The sequence below is a fragment of the Pinus tabuliformis genome, chromosome J (assembly GCF_031772625.1).
Source record: "Pinus tabuliformis cultivar Carrire ecotype Pingquan chromosome J, CPIR1, whole genome shotgun sequence".
Lineage (NCBI taxonomy): Eukaryota > Viridiplantae > Streptophyta > Pinopsida > Pinales > Pinaceae > Pinus > Pinus tabuliformis.
In genome coordinates this window covers 1384405388-1384429144 of record NC_142295.1, presented here as the reverse complement: position 1 = coordinate 1384429144, position 23757 = coordinate 1384405388, and positions in this window count along the sequence as shown.

The following is a 23757-nucleotide window of genomic DNA, read 5'->3' as shown; positions in this document are numbered from 1 at the left end:
CATAGAGACTTTTCCAACGACGCAAGAATCATTCAATCAGAGATCATATGCAAAAGTTATGCCACTTAAAGTTTGGACCTTCTATTTTCAACACCATAATTCGAGAGGATACCACAAAAACCCCCATTATTCATGGAAAAAGGGATAGCCATGCGATTATGATGAAGAAGACTCTAGAAGAGTCCATATTGTAACTCTGGTTAAAAGTTGAGATAGTCAAATCTAACCACTAATAGGCTATCAGGTTGTGTTATAACTAGGCCACTAGGACGAAAATGATTTTCATTCTTTCAAGTGCATTTGTTCCATTGATGAGCAAAAATCACTGAGAGGGATAAGAGATAGAGCACACAGAGAGGATTTGTGCACTGTAGTATCCCACGAGCCACATGCCATACTTCTTTGTACTCTTAACCATTTTCTATTAAGAGAAAGAGAGTAGAGCGGCCTCACTTTTCAGCTGGGTTTTTTCTCAAAAGGGTTTCCCAGGGCTTATCTTGTGTCAAAGCATGGTTTGTGAGTTCTTATTTTACTATTTTTATTTTATACATTATTTTATTTTGCATGCATATGCAATTAACAATAATCTACAAATCCATAAATCTAAAGAGATATAAAATTGTAATAATTTAGATTTTGGATTTTTAAATATAGTTTTATCAGATCTGATGTGACGAACTCTCCAGTGGAATATCCATGACAGTTTATGGATCAACCCTATTGCTTGTTTGCAAGTCTACAGTTTCCTCATCAAATTAGAACCCCAATCAAGAAGAAACATTTGTTATTCTCATCTCCATGAATGATCTCAAGCCTCTCCATCGGTTCTAAGTTATGCTTTTCAAAGGGTGCAATACCATGGGTCATAAGATTACGATGGGTCTTAGCACATACACTCATAAAATCACTTCTATGAATGTTTTCCTCTCACATACCCAACACCAAGGGCGTGTGAGAGTATCTCTTGATGCGACCAAATTTCAACACTTAATGGAGTCTTCTAGGGCCACATTTACATGAAGAGGTTTTAATGGAGTAAAGGGGTATGACTAGGGCATCCACTTTTAAAACCTTAACTATTAAATATAAGGAACGCACATTTAGAGTTTCCTTATAGGCTTAAAAAAAAAAAGTTTTGCATACAATAATGCAACAAGATTTCAATATAAATTTAGCATTTAGTCATGGCATAAATAGAAACCCTACTTCACACATAATATATACAAAATATGAAAGATAAAGCGTGAAATTTATAAAATTCTCCAAAGAAGCACTTCTTTCGATCCTATAAAAATATATCCATACAAAATATCATCTCCTCAAGAATTTGCACCATAGAAAAGTCACATCTTGCCCAAGTAACAAAAAAGACTAATTCATGTTCATTTGTAGAGAAGAGTAATCAAACATATGGCGATCAAATGAAATAAGGGGGAAACTCTATTTATATGAGACTTATCACCCTTATTTTTACAATAAGACAAGTAAAAACCCTAATTACAAGTTTACTTTGGGTGTTCAACAAGTGTGAGGTTACAAGCCAACCTCGTAGCTCAAAAACATAACAAATAATGCCAAAAATGCCCATATGTGGGAGAGAAGCCTCCTCCACTATGATGTCAACCTCTAAAGGATCTCAAAATTCCACATGCAAGTGGCAAATGGGCTAATGAGTGCTCCATACTCCAAAATGTAGCTCAATGTACATGGCTATGCCTCTAAAGTGTCTTGATACCAAGATGTCATCATTAAAATGCCCTATGTCACCTTTTAAAGGGAAAGAAGAGTGACATGGCATCAATCTACTCAAGCTTTGGGGACAACTAGTGATGTGCAATCCCTCTCATATCATTTCAAGGATAACCATCATCATTTGGGCCCTAGAACAAACAATGTCCATTAAACAATGTCAAGGCTAGCCCAAGGCCATCTTGGGTCCATTTAGGCACATCATCAATATCTCTAACACCAAGCTACATGGGCTCAATTTTTCAACTTTTGGGGGTACCTTGGAGTGTCGAGTACCATGTGGAACCATCATATCACCCAATAATCTACTCTAGTTGGGATTAAAAAGGTCATATCTGCTCTTTGGAATGGGTAAAATAGCCTCTAATATGTTGTTGAATGGAGTGATAATCATCTCTCCAAAGGCCTTTGTTGATGTGATGACACCCCCTGAGAAAACCTTACCCAAAATCAAGTGAAATCACCAATCATTAGGGACAATAACCATAAATGTATCATAATGGGCCATACCTAATGCTTAGGGCATAATAATACTTCACGCAAAGCTCACATTCAAATGTCTAACTAGATCAAGTCTCTTAAATAGGTTACCTCCTTATGTTAACACAGTTATTGATCGAACAAGAACTATTACCTCAAAACGAGAACTCTAGCCAAAAAACCCAAAAAAAAAAAACAACAACAACATCCCAAAAACAAAAAGTGTTGATGTTGCATCAACAAATTTATTTATTTATTTTATTTTTTTGGGGTAAATTTTCAACATTAAAGAAAATGACAGTAAAGCCAATAAAAGCCATTTTTTTTTTTTGTAAAAAACACCCTAAAAATGAAAAGTGTTGATGCTGGAATAGCGTCTTTTTTTTGTCGGGGTTAATTTTCAACATTTTTTAGCAATGACATTAAAGATAAAATATTATGACTCCAAAAAACCTTAAAATTTCAACAATTTTCAAGCATGGCATTAAAGATAAAATATCATGTCTCTGAAAAACCTTAAAATTCCAATAATTTTCGGCCATGACGTTCAAAGATAAAATACTTATAATTGTTTTCAACGGTAGCATTAAAGATTAAATATTGCGACTTAGAAAAACCTTAAAATTTTGACAATTTTTGTGTAGATTTGAAACTGCTCATGAAATTTTCTAAATCATAAGATTTGAAGCTACTCTACTAATCCGCGGAAGTTAATTCACCATTTAGAACATAAATCACATACATGCAAAATGAAACATCACACATGCACACAGATTTATCTAAGGGAAAACAACTACTCAAAACCCCTTCCTATTTGTATTGCATTAATCAAAGAATAGAGATGAAATACATATGCTTGCTCAATCCTGAGCATAACTTGCAAGTGTATAGTCTATCCCACTGCCTGACTGATTGACTGACTCTGGCCAACACTTATCCAATTTTCAAGCCCTACAAGTTCCTATTTTCTTGCGGTGTTCCTCCAGGAAATTAGCTCCTATTATTTAGGAATTTCCCATTATTGAATTGCACAAGTCCTTTAGGTCCTTCCTCTGACTGCATGCACCACTTAGACACATTGGAATATTCTACAATTGATAGTACATTGCCTTAGAATCTCCATCTCAACTGGGTAACTCGAATTCTCTGCATGCAACAATTATTTTGGGCTAATTGATCAGTGAACTGGTTGATCACCGGGTGTGGTTGAAGTTCCACTTCCCCAACTTGACCTCCACTAGTTCTTCTAATAATTAGAACTAGTTTAACTGACAATAACTTAAAGTAATTGAAATAGATTGCTACAAATTAGAAATCAATCATACTAAACTGAAATCAAACTTCCCCAAGTTGAATTAACTGACTTAACTGAGTGACAAGTGCCATGTCACCTCAGATAACTACCTTCAAGATTTTTGCTGAAATAGAAATTCAAATGTTCTCTAGTTTGACCAAGGCAAGGTCAAGTTGAGATTTTCTTGCCACATTTTCAACACTCCCTCTCAGTAGGAAAAATATTATCAACCACCCCTATCCTGCACCTGTGGAACTCAAACTTTCCTCTTGACAAGGCCATTGTCAAAATATCAACATCTTGTTCCTCTGTCAAAATGAACTGCAACAACATAATCTCTCTACACACAATCTTGTAAATGGTGATACCATATATCAAAATGCTTGGATCGATCATGAAAACAAGATTTTCAGAAAGTTTGATGCAACTTTGATTATCACAGTTGGATCCATCATCTGACCAAACAATCCAACAAGTATATTTCTCATCAAGATCGCCTCACATGCTGCTTAAATTGCAACCATGTATTATGCTTTTGACGAGTTGAGTGCCACAAATCTTTGCTTCCTGCTGTATCAAGAAACAATTGCAAACCCAACACTAAAAATTCCAGCTGATGTATTCTTTCAGTTTAATGGGCTTCTAGCCTAACCTGCATCTGTGAAGCCACACAACTCCACTCCCTCTGTTCGTTTGTACCATAGTCCAAATTGGGTAGTGCCTCTGAGGTACCGTAAAACGTGCTTAGCTACCCTCCAAGACAGTTTGGTTGGCCTAACCATTACTTGTCTCAACTGGGTGACTGCAAAGCATATATCTAGTCGTGTATTCACAAGATACATGAGTAAACCCACCAACTATTGGTAAACAACAGCATCAACTTCCTCACCTAAAATGGCATCCTCTTTCCTCTAGTTGGTCGCTAAAGGAGTCTCCATGGGTTTGCACTTGTTCATGCAGAATCTCTAAAGTATCTCGTTGGCATAATTTTCCTGAGAGACAAACATTTCCCCATCACCTTGCCATACTTCCAATCCAAGGAAATAGTGCATGAGACCCATGTCCTTCATCTCAAACTCTCTCCCAAGGTCCTCCTTGCAAGATATGACCAAATGCTCATCACTAATCAAAATCAAGTCATCAACATATAAGACAATAATAAAAAAATTACCTTCTACCAAAATATGATAGAGGTTTATGTCTGCTTCACTTTTAGTGAAGCAAAAACCTATGAGATAGCTATCGATCCGGGTGTACCAAACACGAGGTGCTTGCTTGAGACCGTACAATGCTCACTTGAGTCTGCACACATGAGACTCTCGATCAAAAGTCTCGAAGCCTTTTGGTTGCTCGATATACACCTCCTCCTCAATAACTCCATTGAGGAATGTTGTTTTCACATCCATCTAGTGGATCTTCCACTCCATCTGTGCATCCAGAGCAAGGATTGATCTGATGGATGAGTACCTTGCCACAGGAGAAGAGGTCTCCTCATAGTCAATCCCCTCAACCTGAGAGTACCCCTTGGCCACAAATCTAGCCTTGTACTTTTCGATGCTTCCGTGTACTACATGCTTTACCTTGAAAATCCATCTCGAACCCACAACTGATTTGTCTGCTGGTCTTGGGACCACTTCCCAAACACTATTGTTTAAAATGGATTTGTACTCCTCCATCATTACATCAACCCATACTGCTTCCTCGAAAGACCAGTCTCTACAAGCTTAATCATTAGACCCATATAGCTAATGTATCGGTTTGGTGACCTTCTCTGCTTGCACTGACTTGAAGGAGCACCCACATTCTCCCTCCCATTCTGCACAAGTCTCTAAGCTTCCCTGGTCCTTTTCCTGCCTTCTCTGGATGGTCCTGCTTGAGTGGTTGTCTCCACTCTCTGCTCCTCAATTTGTGGCTGCTTGAAAACATCTCGAGGCTCCTCCTTTGGAGCTAAAATCTCCTCCTCCGGTGGGATTTGAAGCTCCCTATCAAGAGAGCATCGCATGGCTTTGCCTTCATCAAATTTTACATCCCTTTGCACAATTGTCATTTTGAGGGATGGCAAGCACACACGGTAATTGTGGTAATTTTTTATGTAATCCACAAATACCCCCAACTTTGCTGTTGGCTTTAGCTTCTTCCTTGATTCTTTGGAGACATGGAAGTAAATAGAGGCTCAAAAAATCCTGAGGTGTGACACATCCAACTTCCTCCCCGAAAAAGCCTCCTCCATTGTAATCATTACAAGAATCCAATGAGAACTCTTGTTCTGCAAATAGACCGTTGTGTTGCGTACTTCAACCAACAAGTGCAGAGGTTGGAATTGATCATGCAACATTGCTCTTGTTGTTCCCACAATGTTGTGGTTCTTCGTCCCAGCCATGCCATTCTGTTGTGGGTTGTGCGCTGTTGTCAACTCTTGTCGAATGCCTTCTTTTGCACATAAATTTTTAAACTCATTTGACACGTACTCACCTCCATTATTGCTCCTGAGAGCCTTCACCTTCTTGCTTGTTTCTTTCTCAACAAGTGCTTTGAATTCTAAGAACTTGGAGAAAGTCTCGTCCTTCTTTCGCGTGAAGAAGATTCAACACTTTCACAAGAAGTCATCAATAAAAATGACAGAATATTTGTGCCTAGCAGTGGATGTTATCGATAAAGGTCCATAAACATCAGAGTGGATCCTTTCGAGGACTGCATGTGCTCTGTTGTCCTGATCATGGAAAGTGGCTTTTGTGTACTTCCCCAAGGTACACCCTTTGCATGTATCATGCTACTCTAGTGTTCCTTTGGGGAGGCTTGTGGTTATCTGCTGCATGATCTTCAAAGTGACATGATGCAAATGGCCAAGTCTTCTATGCCAAAGTCCACCGACATCGCGGCTCTGCACCTTCTCTGCCTTTGTGCTCAATGCAGCACAATCCTCTGCATCTAGCTTGTAGAGGTTCTTCACACAAAACCTAATTTGCTTCACCTGTCCCGTGGCTATGTATCTCAGGAATGTATTTCCTTTGTTGAAGATCACATCATATCCACGGTCTTCCAAAACTTCAACGGAGACAAGAACATTCTTTAGACCTGTAACAAACATCACATCCTTGAGTCTAAAAGGGGAGGTTGAATCCCTCTGAAACGTGATTGTAACAATTTGGGTCACACTGTACCTTCCATCATCTCCCATCTTGATGTGAATCTGGAGATCTTTCTCCTCCAAATCACTAAAAAAGTCTCTATTCCCCTTCATATGGAATGAAGCACCGCAATCCAAGTACCATACACTCCCCATCACTGTGTTGATCATGCATGCAATGAGAGTAAAATCCAACTCAAACTATGAAGTCAAGGCTTCACTTGTTACTTCTCCTGAGGTCTTCTTGCTTGTCTTATTGTGCGGACACTTCATGGCATAATTCTCGAATTCATAACAATGAAAGCACTTGATTCTAGACAAGACTTTCTTCTTGCCCCCTTGACTAGATTCTGCTTTGGATTTTGGATTTCTTCCCTTCCCCCTTCTTTGATTTTCCATCTAAGGCACAATTCTCCTCATCCTCTCCCTTGGATGAAGTCTCATCTCTGGTATTTCGCCTTATTTCCTCTTGTATCTGGTCAGACCATAAGTGATCTCAACTCAAGAGTTTCTCCCTCCCATTCACCAAATCTTGATAGCTATGCCAACTCTTGGGAAGGCCTAGAAGGGCTAGAGCTACCAAGTCTTCTTCAGGGACATTAAAATTGACCCTGACAAGTGAATCACGACATTGTGTAAACTTACTCAGATACTGCGGAATTTTCTTTGTTTTGCATCTTGATACTTCAAAGTTTGTCCTTGAGTGCGAGCTTCTTGTGGTCACTACTATTCTCGAACAATTCTATTAATGCTTTCCACATTGCAAACGAAGTTTCTTTTCAGTGGAGATTCAAGACAATATGATTCTCCTCGCTTGACCACATCTTTCTTCCATTGAGCAAGATTGTAGGCATCAAATACTTGAGGTTTTTCAACATCTGTCTTGATGTACTCTAGTAACCCATTTGTCATCCAATACTGTCTCCATGTGGTCCTTCCATGCAACAAAATTTGAGGTGCCTTCCAAGGCATACTCTAGCCGTAGTCCATTGAAAGTCGTCTTCTCAACTCTGAAGAAATCCTGCTACACTAATCTTCAAATTCAAACCTCCTACAATGACATCTTCGAAATCTCTGCTCTGATACCATGTAGAAATTAATGTGTACATTCAAAACTGCTCATGAAATTTACTAAATTACATGACTTGAAGCTACTCCACTGATCTATGGAAGTTAATTCACCATTTAGAACTTAAATCATAGACATGAAAAAAGAAACATCACACATACGTACAGATTTATCTAGGGTAAAACAACTGGTCAAAACCCCTTCCTATATGTATTGCATTAATAAGAAAATAGAGATGAAATACATATGCTTGTTCAAGCCTGAGCACAACCTGCAAGTGTATAGTCTATCCCACTGCCTGACTGACTGACTCTTGCCAATACTTAGCCAATTTTCAAGCCCTCAAAACTCCTATTTCCTTGTGTTTTTCCTCCAGGAAATTAGCCCCTATTATTTAGGAATTTGCCACTATTGAATTGCGCAATTCTTTTAGGTCCTTCCTCTGACTGCATGCACCACCTGTACACATTGGAATATGCTACAATTGATAGTACACAGCTTTGAAATCTCCACCTCAACAAAGTAACTCGAATTCTCTGCATTCAACAACTATTTTGGGCTAATTGATTAACTAACTGGTTGATCACTGAGTGTGGTTGAAGTTCCACTTCCACAAGTTGACCTCCACTAGTGTTCTCACATTTAGAATTAGTTTAACTAACAATAACTCAAATTAATTGAAATAGATTGTTACAAATTAGAAACCAATCATACTCAACTGAAATCAAGCTTCCCCAACTGGAATTAACTAAGTTAACTGAGTGATAAGTGCCATGTCACCTCAGTTAACTACCTCCAAGATTTCTGCTGAAATAAAAATTCAAATTTTATCTAGTTTGATCACGGCAAGGTCAAACTGAGATTTTCTTGTTGCATTTTCAACCATGGAATTAAAACCAAATATCACGACTACAGAAAACCTTAAGTTTTCAATATATTTCAACCATGACATTATGGAAAAATGATATGAAAACATAAAACTTTAAAAATGAACACTTGAATGAAATAGTCCTTATACCAAGAGTAATTTTTTTTTTTAAATGATAGCTATTTTAAAATCTTAACCAAGGCAATTTGACACATTGCAACGGAAATTAAAAAATCAACCATCAATTGACACATAGTGTAGGAAAACTTGACTTATTGCAATCAAATCTTAAAAATCAACCATGAAATTGACACACTGTGGGGGTAGACTTGATCCATTATAATGAAAACTTTAAAATTAAATATCAAAGTGACACATAATGAAGTTGGGTTGCTAGTTGAGGATTGACACAAACCCTAAAAGATAAATAAATAAAAATAAAAAATGCAAAACAAAACAAAAAAAACAAAAAGTAAAAAAAATAGTAACTAATAAATAAATAAAAATGTATTAAAAAAAAACTTAAAAAGATAAAAAAAAATTATAAAACAAAAATCAAACATAAAAAAAATATATACAAAATATCTTTCCGAGAAATCACAAAGTAGTTTTCACGGTAGATGCATTTCGGTGCACTTACTATGGTTCATCATCGTAATAAATAAATGAATGAATGATAATAAAGAAAAACATAGAAAAAATTTAAAAATTTAACACTTAAAAAACAAATAAATAAAAGCAAATTAGATAATTAAAAACTAAACAAACAAAACACAAAAAATAAAATAGAGATTAAAAATATTAAAAAAAACAAAAAAACATTTAAATCGTAAAGAAAAAATAAATAAATAAAATTTTAAGAATATATTAAAAAGCATTAAAAAAATAAGAAATAAAAACAAAAACACTTATAACAAATAAAAAAATCATTAAAAAAATATTATAAAAAATTCAAAATAACAAAAAAACACTTAAAAAAAATAAAAGAGTTAAAAAAAAAAAAAAAAAATTGGCCCTCGAGCCTCTGGCTGGCCGTGGGAATCGACTAACAGCCAACCGGGGGCTGGAGGGTTGTTGTAGGGCCAGTGGAGGGTCCTCAACGGGCCATGGCCAGTGGGGGCCCGAAGGCCTATATATATATATATATATATAATGAAGTGTTTTTTTTTTTTTTTAATTTTAATTTTTTTTTTTTCAATTTTTTTTTTTTAATGTTTTTTCCTCCTTTTTTTTTTTTTTGCTAAAAATATTTTTTTAATGTTTTTTAATTTTCAATGTATGTGTGTGTGTTTTAGGACTTTTTAAAATTGTATGTTTTATTTATTTTTAACATTTATTTTATTTTTTTACTTAAAATTTTAATCATTTTTTTGGAAAAATAAAAATAAAAAAAATACTTCAAATGTCATCATCTTTGGATATAAAATTCATAAAAATTTCATAAAATATGTTATTTTGCCAACTCTTTTATTCAAAATTATCATAAAAATCTTTTATTTAATATGTCATTTTTAGCGAAAAGGTCTTGAAATACGTGTTTTTTTAATTATATTTAAATGAAAAATGTGAATTTTTTGTCAAGTGTTTAAAATTATTATTTTTAGGGATAATTTTTTTTGTAAGTTGAAATTCTATTCATCTAGCAAAAGAGATATATATCTTGAGTAACAAAAAACAGGTGGTATCACCCCGATCATGTTTGTTGACCATTGTTTGCAACATGTGAAAAATATAAAAAAGAGACTAAGGATATCATCCATAAATGGGAAAACCACAAACACTAAAAGACAAACAACACAGAAGACACCTGAGGGCATGCTAGTCATCCGACGTGATAGACGCTGGGTTATCCGAGGTTGTTCCTAGAGGAGGCGGAGGGCGGAAGTTGCATTGGACATGCCCTTCAAAGTGCGCCATCCATGTCTCCAGCTTTTCCACTTTTTTCTGAAAGATGGTTTTGGCTACGCCAGACCACCGCCATGCGCTCTCTAACCTGGCATTGAAAGTAGTGCATCCTATCCAGGGTGGTCACCAACTCAACATGCTCCTCCCTTCGGACCCTTTTAGCCGACTCCACCTAATCCAACAAAATTTGAATTAGCTCGCGGCAATTCTCCAGACAACAATGTTGAATTTCCCGCGGGCTGCGAGTTGAATGTCTGTCAAACCCTTGGCTAACCTTACCACCACATCGTTGAGTTTGTTGAGACCTCCCTCCACGATGGGTCGCCTGCTCGCTACCACCGCAACCACCACGCGCTCCAACACCCATCTGCCGGGAGCGACCGATAGTCTTGCCACCTTAGCACATCCCAACTGTTAACATTCCCATCTCCACATATTGAATTGGCCTGTCCTGGTCCCCGTGCCCCTCTGAGCCTGACTTGGTAGGGAAGGAGGAATGCCCATGTCAAGGGGAAGGCCGCATGTTGAACACACCAACAACACCACTACCTGTACTTGGCTCAATAGTGTTGGAGCCACCAAAAACCTTCAAGGCTTGACCCACTTTAAATCACCAAGACTGCCTCACCTAGATCCCAGACCTCCCGTCACCCAAACTACTCCACAAGCAACCACACACATCAACACGACTACTGCCACTCCACCAATTGTGCACTCTAAGTTTTCGACCCTTCAGAGCGTTGAGAGCTTGAGAAAATAGAGATAGAATGGATGGGTTAATCTCACCCCTAGTCGAAGCTGCCCAAGGGGGGCTCTCACAGACCACACCAACATACCTCCATAGTAACCTTCAAGGAGGAAAATTCCCTTATCCCCATAACACACAAGAAAACACCCACTGAGACATAAGGCATGCCAATTCTTTGTCCAAATGCCTGAGACGGAGTATTCCACACACAGCCACCGCCACCCCCAACAACACCACAAACTATACGACCTCCAACAACCTCTAGTGGACCAACAAATTGCACCTTCTAAATTCCAATGTAAGCAGAAATACCAACTTACCCGAACCACCTTAGGTCACACTGTGCATGCGAAAAAAGGCATGGGGTGCTGCCTTTAGAGAAGAACAATGATAAATTTACACTGCCAAGAGTTGGGGGGGAAGCTGGACAACTACCACCCTTCTATGAAAATACATTGTTGTTGCTTCCATTTGCTCACAAAATATTAATTGGGAGCACAACACTGAATTGAAACGCCAACACAAAAGCCATAACAATGAGCCATCCCACTCGTTAGATCTTTTCCTCCCACACTCATCAAGACATTAAGATGTTTCACACGAGCACCTTTACACCCCCTAGTACATTCGTTCAGACAAGAGGACAGGGAGGCCGGTCCTCCACCCGCACGCCAGCTATTTGCAGTCATGGGACTCGATTTGCCACGTGCTCCGAGGTTCTCACCTCCATCGGGGATATTTTTTTAGTTACAATTATTTTGAAGTATTAATTAATGATATATAAATATAAAAAAATCCTAACTTCAAATTATTCATGTTATTATTTGTTTTAAACTTTGCAAAAAAAATTAAAAATTTCATTATAAAAAAACATTGAAAAAAAAAAACAAAAACAAAAACAAACAAACAAACATGTTTGGAAAACTCTTAAAAAACAAACATCTTAGGATGAAAAACAAGAAGAGGAATAAGTTGACTTGAAAAATGGTTAAATAATCAACGTTTAAAAAAAAATTGTTCATAATTTAGGACATAAAAAAAATTGAAATGTCAAAAATATGTCTTAAAAAAAATGTTGATGCTTTTCAAAATCCACATGAAAATCACCAACATTTTAAAAAAATTATCCACACTTAATACATTAGAAAATTTTAAGTGTCAAAAATAAACCTTCTAAGAAAAGGAGTTGATGCTGCATCAACACTTTTCAAAATCAACATGAGAATCACTAACATTTAAATAATGTTTATACTTGATACATAAGAAAATTTAAAGTGTCAAAAATATACTCCAAAGAAATGTGTATTCTGAAACAACACTTTTCAAAATCGGATGATATTTTTGCTACCTCAAAAAAACGGGTACTCGGTACAATTTTCGTTTGATCGGTAACTTTGTTATGTTAAGGATGATTAGGATAACCCTATTAGGTGTTGTTAGCTCCCAAGGGGAAGTGGCATGTCCTAAGCCCATCAATTCGTAGGTGTGTGTGAAAATGGTAGCTTTGGAGTGAGAAAGACTTTAGGGCAAGGTGCCATAGCCATGTGACCGGGTAATGGAGATCCAACATCCTAAATGTATATATGTAAGGAGGGAGAAATTGTGGAGGCATCATTTACCCCTTTCTTTGACTTGTTTTTTCCACCCGTATGGTGTGCCTTTTACTTCTGTATGATTTTCTTTGATTTGGTTGCATAGCTTAGGAGCCCAAGCTTGCTTTTGATATTTTCCATTATTCCTCAATTATGATTCAATTTATCACTCATTAGGATTGGGACAATGCAAGAGTTTCTTTTATAGATGAAGCATCATGTGCTTGAGGAACTTGATGATGGTTAATGAGGAGGGTAGAGCTCATGCTATGGTTTTTCCCACGCGCTAATCAAAGTCCCAACCATCTTTTGCATTTTATCTTTTTCTTTCATTGTTGCTTTCTTTTCACTGCATCAACCTTCAGAGCAAAGTTTTCCAAGCCCAGACTCAACTATGAGGATGAAAGGGGGCTAATCCCAATGACCAATGACCACCAACCTGAAGAATGGAGATGAATAAGGGGAAAGATGGAAAGTGGTAAGTATGAAATATTTTAGACATGTTACTTCAATTAGTGCCTCACTAGTAGTATCCTTCCTAAAACTCTAAGGCATCAGAGAAGCTCCCACTGAACTAGATTCATAGACTAACCTTCTAGGTGAAGTGAGGCAACAAGCATATATTCAAGATCGATAAATTATCATGTTTGCCCCTTGATCCATATTAGTATGCCCATAACATTAATTGAAAGTACATGATTGCAAAATGGTTAAAGTACTTGCTAGTGGATGACTTGCCTTCCTTGGTGAACGATTGTTGGATGGGAGAGAGAAATACGACTGGAGCAAGAAGTGGAGGATCTTGGCATCATGTTATGTGGTAATCATATAGAATTTCTAGCTAGTTGGTTGCCCAAGGAGGATAATTTTTTTCTCCCAAGGGATACCCACTTTTGGTGGGTAACAGTGGCTTGGAATGGTTAACGTGGGTTAGATCTTGAAAGTCACACTGAAAAACCATAAATGAAAATCCTTTGGTTGAGTGCCAAAGAAGTGCACTTTTAGGGTCTTTAGCCTCGAGAACACATATATCTTGGAGGTCCTCCTTGCATTGTATATATTGAATAACTTTCCAGTGGTGTTTTTTTGTCGTCAGATGGAGTCCACATGTGAAAGCTATGCATTCAGTAAGGAAATAGTAAAACTATTCACATTATATCCAAGTGGAAAACATGTTAGCAAACCATGATTCACCCATGAGGATTTAGTGACATAGGGGAGTTAGCCTAAGGGGTTAGCTCAACTTGTTGTTGGGAATCTTTTATAAATTTCATGAATTTGATTTTGTTAAACAACTAATCCTTGGGATTATGGTAAATCTGTAAATATATTTTGTAAATAATTAATCTAGGATAAATATGAAGAGTTAGGAGAATGTTAAGAGTCATCATACCTATTGGAAGACGAAACCACATATCACACCACTTGTATTTTATATATGGGGTTGAATGCAAATTTTATGCCTAGAGTTACTCATTCCTAACCTAGTAGAGGTATCATAGCCTAGGCTTTCTGATAACTCCATGACTTGGTTCCTTGCCTCCTATAATATCTTCCCTTTGCCGAGATTTTTTGCATTTGTACTACATGTTATCGTTGGTCCCTTTATTCCCTCTTTCCCATATGCACAAGCTTAAGTTTTCTCAATCAATGATCATTCATCCTATTATTTCCAGAGATATTTGCAGTCACTGTTTCTGATAATCCTCCAAGAGATTGTGATGAGATTCAAGTACACCCATGGCCTTCTATAGGTTGTTCCACATATGTTTCATGGTCTAGAGGTCATCTTCCAAGTTTTGTGCTTCCACTCGTGAGTTCCTTTTTCTTTGGATCCTTGTTTAGATTCACATGCTCTCTCATTTGTGCCAACAACTTGCAGTTCCTTATGGGTGGTTGAAGGAAGCTTGGGATCAACCTTGATATCACCCCTCTCATCGTCTAAGTGAACAATATCCACTTTGCTATTATAGCTCTCAATGAGGCTTATTACCCCAATCGATACTTGTCTTTGTGAATGCTCTACACTACAACAAAACAGGCAATTTGCGCCAGATTTAGCACCAGATTCTAGTGCATTTTTTTCTCAATTGGGATGAGCAACCTGGCGCTAAATCTGGCTCTATTGTACAATTTTTAAAGCGTCCTTTTTTGCACCAAATTTTGCATCTTTTTTACGCCAAATTTTCCATCATTTTCTGCATCATATTTTGCACCAAGATTTTCATTTGGTTTTACAACAAGTTTTGCTTCTAGTTTTGTGCCTTTTTTTTGCATCTATTTTTGCATCATTTTTTGCTTCCTCTTTTGTGGAATTCTTTGCTTCTATTTTTGTGTCATAATTTGCATCGATTTTTACACCATCTTTGAAATCTTATTTAGCGCCTTTTTTTATCCAATTTGTGCCAATTTTTGCATCTGGTCTTATGCCATCTTTTGCTTCTAATTTTGTACTTATTTTTACATCTATTTTTGTGCCAATTTTTCTGCCTTTTTTTACACCATCTTTTCCATCCAATTTTGCACCATATGTTGAATCTGATTTAGTGCCAAATTTCGCATGCATTTTTGCACCATTTTTTTCATCCACTTTTGCATTTTATTTATCTCCTTTTTTTGCATCCTATTTTGCACCATATTTTGCATTTAATTTTGCATCATTTGTTGCATCCAATTTAGCATGATTTTTAACACCATTTCTTGCATCCAATTTTTCATCCTTTTGAGCATCTAAATTTGCATCCTATGTTGAACCATATATTGCATCCACCTTTGCATCCCATTTTGTGTCTATTGTTACGTTCACTTTTGAGCCATTTTTTCGTCTACTTTTGCATTCGTTTTTGCACCAAGTTTTGAATGATTTGTTGCATCATTTTACATCCAATGTTGCATCTCAATTTGCATCCAAAATTGAGCCATTTTTATGCCCATTTTTGCACCATTTTTTCTTCTTTTGTGTCCAATTTTGCACCATTTTTTATGTCCAAATTTGCATCCTTTTTGGTATCTAGTTTTTCATCCTTTTTGGCTTCCAAATTTGCATCCTTTTTTCTGCCACATTTTGTGTCCACATTTGCATCTCATTTTGCACCTAGATTTTAGTTGGAATTTTTATCTAGTTATGCATCATCTTTGACATCCTTGGTTTCACCATTTTTTAGTCCCATTTTGCATCTTGTTTTGTGTCTTTTCTTACATCCTTTTTGCATCCTAATTTTACACCATTCTTTGCATCCTCATTTTGGTGTCCATTTTTGCATCCTTGTTTGCACCCAATTCGGTATCCTTTCATATGCCCTATTTTGTTCCCTTCTTTGTGTCTAGTGTTGCACCCTTTTTTAATTTTACTTTAAAAACATTTTTGTGTCATTGTTTGCATATTGTTTTGATGGCTAGTTTAACATCCAATTCTACTCCCAATTTTTCATCCATGGTTAAATCCACTTTTGGCTTCTTGTTTAGAGTTTTACTTTTATTTCCATTTATGACCACCTCTATGGGTTCATTTTACTAAGTTCATTTACATAGTGAAATATATTAAATTTTCTAAATATCATTTTGCTGTAGGATTTAATGCATGGTTAGATGAAAACAAAACCCTCTCAGTTTATCTCAGAAACCTAGGACAAACCAATTAAGAGAAAGGTTGTTCTAAGGCTTAGGATTCTTAGTAGATCAAGTTGTAGAGTATAGATTAAGAAAAAGAGAATGAATTCTTGTGAGTCCTCGCATGCAGGTCTTCTTGGAGTTTTTCGTATAGCCAAGAAGCGCTCCTAGCTAGCTCCAAAGCTTGGTCCTACACATAAGAGAGAGAATAAAGCAACCTTCACAACATAATATCTTAATAATCAAAACTATAAAAAACAATAAATATTATTGAATAAATAAATATAAACCAAAAACCCATGCATACATTAGTTAAATAGAAGAAGTAAAGAATGAATAGAAACATATGGAAGGAAGAACAACTGATCTATATGAACAAAGGAGTTGGAGGAAAGTTACAACAATCAGATATAGTTGCAACATCACCTCCCCCAACTCATAGCTCCAAAACTCTCCCTCTCAAGACAGATCTCAAGAGCGTGACAATACAAAATTCCCATCATTTTTTCAATGGCCAAGCCTCTAATATATAGGAAAGTGGAGGCTATGAAGATTTCCAAATTTCCTCATTAGTTCAATTTGGGAAAAATCTTTTGGGTGAATAATGTTTCCTCATATAAAAAAGGAATTTTCCACTTTTTAGATGCTTTTGTGCTTAGGAAAAATCTTCCCCATGCTTTATGGCTCTTTCCCACTTTTGTATGCTTTTATTTTTTAGGAAAAAGCTAAAGATGAGGATAAAGAGATTACATTCCACCATATGTTTCCGAAAGTGACCAAGAATGTCAAATTCAAATTCTAGTTTGCTTATGTTTTAGTTTTTTTTTTAAATATATATTTAGTTTTAGTATTTCTTTTTTCTAGAAAAATATATTTAGTTTTTGGTATATTTTTTTATAAGAAAAATTATATTTTGTTTTTATAAAAATGGATTTTAAACATTCCATTCATGCTAAATTTGTGATTTTATGATAGGAGTTTAAATTATATATAGTAAAGTAACTTAATGTCATGTGTCGTGTTGCTGAGATGGGTGTTATACATCTCTTTCTTGCTAAGTTATAGAATGTGCTTGGGTTTTCTTAATGCAATAAAACTAATTATGTTCTTCATGATATCTTGAAATGTTCATCTTGAACCAGGCTAATAAAACAATAAAGTTAAAATAGGTTTTCCTTTGTCCTTTATAGATCTTTGTCCCCGTTAATCTTGGTCTTAATAGATTAATTGTCTTGTGGTGGCCTTGAGTGGTCACTTCCATTAGTTGCATGCTTTGTAGTTTTCAGTTAGTGACATTTTTTAGGCTTGATAATATGTTATTTAATTTATCAAAATGTGTTATTGTCCATATTATTGTTAAATATTAATATTAAATATGTTGATTTTTAAGCATGTTTTAGCAAAACTTTCCCAAAATGTTTATAGATTGTATTTTATAATGCAATTATTCTTTGCTTGATGAAATTGTTTTGGATATTTTTTTAATGATTCATTGATTGATGAAATTGTTATGGATATTTTTTTTAGTATATTAAATTGTATGTGATAAAGTCAAAAATCACCTCTTTTTTAGATTTTCATTGATCAATTTCCCTTAAGTCCATCAAGTTCACCATTTGGTCCTAGGTTAAGGAAATATAGGAGTCATGAAGTGGAATTGTCCAAGCACTTAAATCTTGAGACATGTTTCTTTTTAGTCACTTTATACTTTCTTTCTATGTAAATTTTTGATGAAAATAGTCTTGGAACATGAGGGGCGTCAATAGTAAGCGAAAACAAACTCCTAAAAGAAAAATGGTATGCAAAGCACCCATAAATAATGTTGATATAAGAAGCAAAAATATTAAGTGAGGTTCAACCTCATATAATTAGAAAATGGGGGAGGAATTTCCAAGTAGTAGTGATTGATGCTTAGAGATACTTGGGTGGAATGGTTATTATTTGAAATGATTAAGACATCAAGGTTACCAATATGTTTACCTCTTTTCGCATTATGACAATACAATTTTAGTTAATTGACATTGAGGACTACTACCATGTATCCAATGTCTATGACTCCAATATCGCAAATGGAAAACCTCTATTTCTCAATTCTATTTCTAGCACAAGTAATTTATACTCCCCATCTCCATGGATTGTTGGGAGTGACTTCAATATTATAAGTGTCTCGAGGAAAAGAAAGAATGAATCGAAATGTTTAACAAGATATTTTGTAAGCTATACCATTAAAGCCACAAAGTAGTCTCCATTAAAGTTGTCAAGAAATGAGTCTCCAACCCACACATGTGGATCAATGAGATGTAATACATGTGTGTATGGTTACGAACTCAATACACCTCTATAATAACTCCACAAACTTATGTATTTCACTCTGTCACATAAATTGACAGTAGTGTGACATAAGGAAACCAAGAGTAGACATGAAAGCCTTAGGAAACAAACATTCCTTAGATCCTCAATTAGGTGCTTAAATGATGAAGTGAAAATGCAAGGAGAAAAGAAGAATTCATGATTTAACCATCGCATACATGTGATCAAGTGTGACTAGGAGTGTATATATTAATATATTTTCCAAAGAGGGAGTGAATACATGAGTTACCATTTATTGGCCCTTATTTTTCTTTCTTTTTCATTTTCTTATATATAGGACTTAGGGAATAAGGTTTTCATAAGTTTGGCACAACTCATAGATATAAGATTTACATGAATTTTCACTTCAACCTTAGAGTTTAGACTTAGATAAATCAATATAGTGTATGTTTAATGATTTTGGCTTTCACTTTTTTATTGTATTCCATCACAAATAAAAAAGGGGAAATATTTTGCCACAAATCTATGAATGCTTAATCATAAAGTCGTCATGTGATGAAAACAAATTAATGATGTTATTCTCTACGAAAATGATGGGTATTCTTGAGAAAATCTTATGCTTGTGGATGTTTCCTCCCTGGTTGAGAGGGAGTGAGGGTAGACACCATGTTATCCATGTGTCATGTACTATGGCTAGGATTAACAATCGTAAGCCTAGTAAAGGCACTAGTAGGGATAATTGTGGATTGGATAAACATCTGGGACCAATATTCTTTGAGAATTTGGACATTGACTAGGACTAATCGCCATAAGTCAAGAACATTAATCCAAGATAAGAATAGTCATGAGGATTGACATTTTCTGGTGTCAAATATTATGATAGTGGATTAGGAAATGATCATGTGAGGACATACCTGGTAAACATCTTGGTGGGGTAAGTGCCTTGAAAGGCAGTGGTGTCCAAATTTATGCCTCCCAACATTGTGCTCTGATCTAATGGAGAGATAAACTTGTTAGTCAAGGCCTTACTATTTTGAAAATTTTGGCTATGATGATGTAAATCATCATTGATGCTTATCAATCTAGATCCCTTCTTATATGAATATTTCAACTTGAGAGTACTTTTTTGTCTCATTATGAGTACCTCGCTAGTTTAGAGGGAGGGTCATCATCTTCATTATTGCCATCATCACCACCATCAATGTGATCATTATTGTCATCATTTCATTATCATCATAATCACCATTCATGTCTTCTTCATGATCATCATCATCATCATGATTTTGTATATTGTCGTCAATTGTTCATAATTATAGGTATCATAAGAAATATCACCAACCTTAGGACACATGATATATGAAAGAAAAATAACCACTTTATTTTTTAGAAATGATTGATGATCATCAACATCACTACCATTATCATCGTCATTATAATTGTCATCATCCCCATCATCATAACTAATATAAGTTTTATCATAATTTTTGTCATCTTCATCATGAACATCATAATCATCATTCATGCCATTATTGTTCTTGATTATGACCAAGATGAAAATAATGATAATGATGATCAGATGATGATGACTTGGAAGATGACGCCAAAGATAATTATTATGATTTTTACCATGATAACATTTAAAAATTGGGAGGAATGGCCAAGGTCATTAGCATCATCATCATTGTCATTGTAGCTCCCATCATCTTTATCATCATTGTCATTATCATAACAATCGCAATTCATGTCATCGTCATCATCTTCATTATCATCATCATTATAATTATTGACATTGTCATCAGTTGTTCATAATTTTCAATGTCATAAGAAATATAATCAATGCAAAAGATATGATGTGTGTTGGAAAATGGATGCAAAAGTAAACAAAAAAATGGGGGTAAAAATAGACGTAAATTTGGATGAATAGTGGACACAACATAAGTAGATGCAGAACAAGACAGAAAAATTGAACAAAAGTGGATGAAAAAGTAGATGCACTAGTTCATACAAACTTGAACACAAAATAGGACTCAAACATGGATGAAAAAGTGGAAGAAAACATGGGCACAATAGTAGGCATAAAACTTAGCATGAATTGTGGTGAAACAAATGTGGATACTCCAATGAATGTAAAAAAAAAGGGACACAAACTTGAATGCAAAAAGGAGGAAAACTTGGATGAAAAAAGGGATGTAAACATGGGCCAAACATGGGTGCAATAGTGAACACAAAATTAGTTGCAAAACTAGACAAATCAAAAGTGGATGTAAAAGTAAATTCGAAATGGGATGCAAAAAACATAAACAATATTTGATGCAAACTTGGACACAAAAGAGGATGCAAATATGGATGCAATAGTGGAAGAAAATGTGGGTTGCAATGATAGGCATAAGATATGGCACAAATAATAGCACAAAAAAAGTGGATGTAATAATAGACACAAAAAAATATGCAAACTTAGATGCAAGACAAGATGCTATAAGGGATGTAAAAGTGTATGCAAACACGGGTGCAACATGAGAAACAAAATTGGATGCAAAATATGGATGAAATGGAAGTACATGCAAAAGAAGATACAAAATGAGATGCAAAACCCAACACAAAAGTGGATGCAAAAATAGATGAAATATTTTATGCAAAAGAGGATGTGAAGATGGATGCAAAATTGGAAGCAAACGTGGGTACAACAGTATGTGCAAAACATGGAACAAATTTTGTCACAACAAAAGTAGATGTAATGATAGATGCAAAAAAAGAAGCAAATGAAGATGAAAAATAGGATGCAAAAAGGGATGTAAAAGTGGGTGTAAACATGGGTGCAACAATGGATGTAAAATAGCTTTTGCAACTTATTTGAAAGAGAAATTTTGTCCCAACAATTAGACTTGTAGCATAAAGAACATGGTTAATACATATGATTCGACCAAAAACTAGTTACTACCAAAATTCAACCAAAAAAAATATTACTGCATAAAAATAGAATTAAAAACAAAAAAAATAAAAACAAAAATTTCCCAAATTAAAAATAAATAAATGATAAACTTTTTTTTTACCAAAATTTAGTGATTTTTTTAGTGCTAATACTAACATCACCATTACAACAAGATATTTTTTTAGTGCTAATACTGCCATTACAACAAGATATAAGAGGGATATAATGCAAAAAGTTTAATAATAATATGTATGCAGAAGATGGTCTTCAGACTGGTGAATTCATGATAATCAATGGGACTACAGTCAAAATAATTGGATGTTATTTACTTTTTTACATAGATTGTCAAAATAATTCCATAAATCGATTTTTTTTAACCAAAATTTAACAAAAACTTTGCTAGTGCTAACATTAGAACCACCATTACAACAAGATATCTTTCTAATGTTGACAACACCATTATAGTAAGATACCTCAAGAGAGACAGAAAATTTAAAAAGTATGATAGTAATATGTATCCAGAAGATGGTAGTGAAACTAGTAATTGTTCATTCTCATTATCATAATCATTGTCATCATCATCACCATCATCCTTGTCATCGTTATAATTGCCATCATTACATTATCATCATAATCACCATTCATGCCATCATCATCATCATTATGGACATTGTTTGCAATTGTTTATAATTATAGACGTTGTAAGAAATATCATCAACCCAAAAAATGTGATCAATGCTAGAAAAGGGTTGTTTAGGACACATTGATATACGTAAGAGAAATAACAACTCTATTTTTGAGAGATGATCGATGATCATCATCATCACCACCATTATCATCGTCATTGTCATTTTTATCATCCCCATCATCATCATTAATGTAATTTCTATCAACATTGTTGTAATCATCATCATCATTCATGCCATTATTGTTTTTGATGATGACCTAGATGAAAATGATGATGATGACACCAAAGATAATGCTTATGATTATGACAATGACAACATCTAAAATTGGGAAGATTCGCCAAGGTCATTAGCATCGTCATCATCATAATCATTGCCATCATCATCATTAATGTCATTGTAACCACTATCGTCTTTATCATCATAATCACAATTCATGTCATCGCCATCATATTCATTTTCATCATTGTCAATATTATTGACATTGTCATCAATTGTTCATAATTGTCAATGCCATAAGGAATATCATCAATGCAGAAAATATGATGAGTGTTGGAGAAGGGATGCAAAAGCGAACATAGAAATGGGGGCAACAATAGAAGTAAAATTGGATGAAAAGTGGATACAACATAAGTAGATGCACAACAACATGAAAAACCTAACACAAAAGTGGATGCAAAAGTAGATGCAGTTGTCAATGCAAACTTGGATGTAAACATGAAGGCAAAAGTGGAAGCAAACATGGGTCCAATGGTAGGTGTAAAACTTGGCACAAACTGTGGTGAAACAAATGTGGATGCAACAACGGACACAAAAGTAGATGCAAAAATGGATGAAACAAAAGTGGATACAATAGGGGATGCAGAAACATACACAATATCTTATGCAAACTTGAACACAAAAGAGGATGCAAATGTGGATGCAAACGTGGAAGCAAATGTGGTTGCAATGGTAGGCGCAAGATATGGTGCAACAAAAGTGGATGTAACAATAGACAAAAAATCTGCAAAATAAGATGCAAAAATGGATGTAAAAGTGGAAGCAAACATTGATGCAACAGGCAAAACAAAATTGGATGAAAAAAATGGATACAATGGAAGTAGATGCAAAAGTAGATACAAAACGAGATGCAAAACCCAATGCATAAACCTGACACAAAAGTGGATGCAAAAATAGATGCAATATTTGATGTAAAAGAGGATGTGAACATGGATGCAAAATTGGAAGCAAATGTGGATACAATAGTGAGTGCAGAACATGGTGCAAATTATGGCATAATAAAAGTGGATGTAATGATAGATGAAAAAAAAGAATCAAAGTATGATGCAAATGAAGATGTAAAAAGGGAAGCAAAAAGTGAAATTTAAAATGGGTGCAACAGTGGATGCAAA